The sequence below is a fragment of the Triticum dicoccoides genome, chromosome 6A, assembly GCF_002162155.2.
Source record: "Triticum dicoccoides isolate Atlit2015 ecotype Zavitan chromosome 6A, WEW_v2.0, whole genome shotgun sequence".
NCBI classification, from domain to species: Eukaryota; Viridiplantae; Streptophyta; class Magnoliopsida; order Poales; family Poaceae; genus Triticum; species Triticum dicoccoides.
Genome location: NC_041390.1, coordinates 603,405,472 through 603,411,005, shown reverse-complemented (window position 1 = coordinate 603,411,005; position 5,534 = coordinate 603,405,472).

Genomic DNA, 5,534 nt, shown 5'->3' with positions numbered 1-5,534 from the left:
AGCACACGTTCAACTCGGTGACGTCCCACGAACTCACGATCCAGCAGAGCTTCGCGGGAGAGTTCCGTCAGCACGACGACGTGATGACGGTGATGATGTTGCTACCGGAGCAGGGCTTCGCCTAAGCATCGCTACGATATAACCGAGGTGGATTATAGTGGAGGGGGGCACCGCACACGGCTAAGAGATCAATGATCAACTTGTGTGTCTATGGGGTGCCCCCCTCCCCGTATATAAAGGAGTGGGGGAGGGGGAGGGATGGCCCTCTACTATGGCGCGCCCTGGGGAGTCCTACTCCCACCGGGAGTAGGATCCTCCCTTCCATGTAGTAGGAGTAGGAGAGAAGGAAAGGGAAAAGAGAAGAGAAGGAAGGAGGTGGCGCCGCCCTTCCCCCTAGTCCAATTCGGACTAGGCCTTGGGGGGCACGCAACCTGGCCTAGGCAGTCCCTCTCTCTTTCCCCTAAAGCCCAATAAGGCCCATATACTCCCGGGCAAATTCCCGTAACTCTCTGGTACTCCGATAATTACCCGAACCACTCAAAACCTTTCCGATGTCCGAATATAGCCTTTCAATATATCGATCTTTACACCTCGAACATTTCGAGACTCCTCGTCATGTCCCTGATCTCACCCGGGACTCCGAACAACCTTCGGTACATCAAAACACATAAACTCATAATACAAATCGTCACAGAACGTTAAGCATGCAGACCCTACGGGTTCGAGAACTATGTAGACATGACCGAGACTCATCTCCGGTCAATAACCAATAGCGGAACTTGGATGCTCATATTGGTTCCTACATATTCTATGAAGATCTTTATCGGTCAAACCGCATAACAACATACGTTGTTCCCTTTGTCATCGGTATGTTACTTGCCCGAGATTCGATCATCGGTATCTCAATACCTAGTTCAATCTCTTTACCAGCTACTCTTTCCATAATGCATCATCCCGCAACTAACTCATTAGTCACATTGCTTGCAAGGCTTATAGTGATGTGCATTACCGAGAGGGCCCAGAGATACCTCTCCGATAGACGGAGTGACAAATCCTAATCTCGATCTATGCCAACTCAACAAACACCATTGGAGACACCTGTAGAGCATCTTTATAATCACCCAGTTACGTTGTGACGTTTGATAGCACACAAGGTGTTCCTCTGGTATTCGGGAGTTGCATAATCTCATAGTCAGAGGAACATGTATAAGTCATGAAGAAAGCAGTAGCAATAAAACTGAACAATCACTATGCATTTATGCTAAGCTAATGGATGGGTCTTGTCCATCACATCATTCTCTAATGATGTGATCCCGTTCATCAAATGACAACACATGTCCATGGCTAGGAAACTTAGCCATCTTTGATTAACGAGCTAGTCAAGTAGAGGCATACTAGGGACACTCTGTTTGTCTATGTATTCACACATGTACTAAGTTTCCGGTTACTACAATTCTAGCATGAATAATAAACATTTATCATGTTATAAGGAAATATAAATAACAACTTTATTATTGCCTCTAGGGAAGATTTCCTTCAGTCTCCCACTTGCACTAGAGTCAATAATTGAGTTCACATTGTCATGTGATTTAACACCAATAGTTCACATCTTTATGTGATTAGTTCACATCTCCATGTGACTAACACCCAAAGGGTTTACTAGAGTCAATAATCTAGTTCACATTGCTATGTGATTAACACCCAAAGAGTGATCATGTTTTGCTTGTGAGAGAAATTTAGTCAACGGGTCTGCCACATTCAGAGCCGTATGTATTTTACAAATTTTCTATGTCTACAATGCTTTGCACAGAGCTACTCTAGCTAATTGCTCCCACTTTCAATATGTATCCAGATTGAGACTTAGAGTCATCTAGGTTGATGTAAAAAGCTTGCATCGATGTAACTCTTTACGACGAACTCTTTTATTACCTCCATAACCGAGAAATATTTCCTTAGTCCTCTAAGGATAATTTTGACCGCTGTCCAGTGATCTACTCCTAGATCACTATTGTACTCCCTTGCTAGAATCATGCTAAGTTATACAATAGGACTGGCAAATAGCATAGCATACTTTATAGAACCTATGACTGAGGCATAGGGAATGACTTTTCATTCTCTCTATTTTCTGCTGTGGTCGGGTTTTGAGTGTTTACTCAACTTCACACATTACAGGCAAGAACTCCTTCTTTGACTGTTCCATTTTGAACTACTTCAAAATCTTGTCAAGGTATGTACTCATTGAAAAAATCTTATCAAGCATCTTGATCTATCTCTATAGATCTTGATGGCCAATATGTAAGCAGCTTCACCGAGGTCTTTCTTTGAAAAACTCCTTTCAAATATCCCTTTTATGCTTTCCAGAAAATTCTACATTATTTCTGATCAATAATATGTCATTCCCATATACTTATCAGAAAGGTTGTAGTGCTTCCACTCACTTTCTTGTAAATACGGGCTTCACCGCAAGTTTGTATAAAACCATATGCTTTGATCACTTTATCAAAGCATATATTCCAACTCCGAGATGCTTGCACCAGTCCATAGATGGATCGCTGGAGCTTGCTCATTTTGTTAGCACCTTTAGGATTGAGAAAACCTTCTGGTTGCATCATCTACAACTCTTATTTAAGAAATCCATTAAGGAATGCAGTTTTGACATCCATTTGCCAGATTTCATAAAATGTGGCAACTGCTAACATGATTTGGACAGACTTTTGAGCATCAATACGAGTGAGAAAATCTCATCGTAGTCAACACCTTGAACTTGTCGAAAACATTTTGCGATAATTCAGGCTTTGTAGATAGTAACACTATTATCAGCGTATGTCTTCCTCTTTAAGATCCATTTATTCTCAATGGCCTGCCAATCATCGGGCAAGTCAACCAAAGTCCACACTTTGTTCTCATACATGGATCCCATCTCAGATTTCATGGCCTCAAGCCATTTTACGGAATTTGGGCTCATCATCGCTTCCTCATAGTTCGTAGGTTCGTCATGGTTAAGTAACATGACTTCCAGAACAGGATTACCGTACCACTCTGGTGCGGATCTTACTCTGGTTGACCTACGAGGTTCAGTAATAACTTGATCAGAAGTTTCATGATCATCATCATTAGCTTCCTCACTAATTGGTGTAGGAATCACTGGAACTGATTTCTGTGATGAACTACTTTCCAATTTGGGAGAAGGTATAATTACCTCATCAAGTTCTACTTTCCTCCCACTCACTTCTTTCGAGAGAAACTCCTTCTCTAGAAAGGATCCATTCTTAGCAACTAAATATCTTGCCTTTCGGATCTGTGATGGAAGGTGTACCCAACAGTTTCTTTTGGGTATCCTATGAAGACGCACTACTCCGATTTGGGTTCGAGCTTATCAGTTTGAAACTTTTTCACATAATCATCGCAACCTCAAACTTTAAGAAACGACAACTTTGGTTTCTTGCCAAACCATAGTTCATACGGTGTCATCTCAATGGATTTAGGTGGTTCCCTATTTAACGTGAATGCAGTTGTCTCTAATGCATAACCCCAAAATGATAGCGGTAAATCAGTAAGAGACACCATAGATCGCACCATATCTAGTAAAGTGCGATTACGACGTTCGGACACACCATTACGCTATGGTGTTCCAGGTGGCGTGAGTTACGAAACTATTCCGCATTGTTTCGAATGAAGACCAAACTCGTAACTCAAATATTCTCCTCCACGATCAGATCACAGAAACTTTATTTTCTTGTCACGATGATTTTCCACTTCACCCTGAAATTCTTTGAACTTTTCAAATGTTTCAGACATATGTTTCATGAAGTAGATATACCCATATCTGCTCAAATCATCTGTGAAGGTCAGCAAATAACGATACCCGCCGCGAGCCTTAACACTTATCGGATCGCATACATCAGTATGTATTATTTCCATTAAGTCAGTTGCTCGCTCCATTGTTCCAGAGAACGGAGTCTTAGTCCGCTTGCCCATGAGGCATGGTTCGCAAGCATCAAGTGATTCATAATCAAGTAAGTCCAGAAGTCCATCAGCATGGAGTTTCTTCATGCGCTTTACACCAATATGACCTAAACGGTAGTGCCACAAATAGGTTGCACTATCATTATTAACTTTGCATCTTTTGGCTTCAATATTATAGATATGTGTATCACTACTATTGAGATTCAATAAACCATTCACCTTGGGTGTATGACCACAGAAGGTTTTATTCATGTAAATAGAACAACAATTATTCTTTGACTTAAATGAATAATCGTATTGCAATAAACATGATCCAATCATATCTATGCTCAACGCAAACACCAAATAACATTTATTTTAGGTTTAACACTAATCTCGAATGTAAAGAGAGTGTGCGATGGTGATCTTATCAACCTTGGAATCACTTCCAACTCACATCATCACCTCGCCCTTAACTAGTCTTTGTTTATTTTTGCAACTCCTGTTTCAAGTTACTACTCTTAGCAACTGAACCAGTATCAAATACTGAGGGGTTGCTATAAACACTAGTAAAGTACACATCAATAACATGTATATCAAATATACCTTTGTTCACTTTGCCATCCTTCTTATCCGCCAAGTATCTAGGGCAGTTCCACTTCCAGTGACCATTTTCTTTGTAGTAGAAGCACTCAGTTTCAGGCTTGGGTCTAGCTTTGGGATTCATCATGGGAGTGGCAACTTGCTTGCCATTCTTCTTGAAGTTCCCTTTCTTTCCCTTGCCCTTTTGCTTGAAACTAGTGGTCTTGTCAACCATCAACACTTGATGCTTTTTCTTGATTTCTACCTTCGCCAATTTCAGCATCGCGAAGAGCTTGGGAATTGTTTCCGTTATTCCTTGCATATTATAGTTCATCACGAAGTTCTAGTAACTTGGTGATAGTGACTAGAGAACTCTGCCAATCACTATCTTATATGGAAGATTAACTCCCACTTGATTCAAGTGATTGTAGTACTCAGACATTCTGAGCACACGCTCACTAGCTGAGTTATTCTCCTCCATCTTGTAGGCAAAGTATTTGTCAGAGGTCTCATACCTCTCGACACGGGCATGAGTCTGAAATACTAATTTCAACTCTTGGAACATCTTATATGATCCATGGTATTCAAATCATTTTTGAAGTCCCGGTTTTTAAGCCGTAAAGCATGGTGCACTAAACTATCAAGTAGTCATCATACCGAGCTTGTCAAACGTTCATAACGTCTGCATCTGCTCCTGCAATAGGTCTATCACCTAGCGGTGCATCAAGGACATAATTCTTCTGTGCAGCAATGAGGATAATCCTCAGATCACAGACCTAGTCTGCACCATTGCTACTATCATCTTTCAACATAGTTTTCTCTAGGAACATATCAAAAATAAACGGGGAGCTACATCGCAAGCTATTGATCTAAAACATAGATATGAAAATACTATCAGGACGTTCATGATAAATTAAAGTTCAATTTAATCATATTACTTAAGAACTCCCACTTAGATAGGCATCCCTCTAGTCATCTAAATGATCACGTGATCCAAATCAACTAAA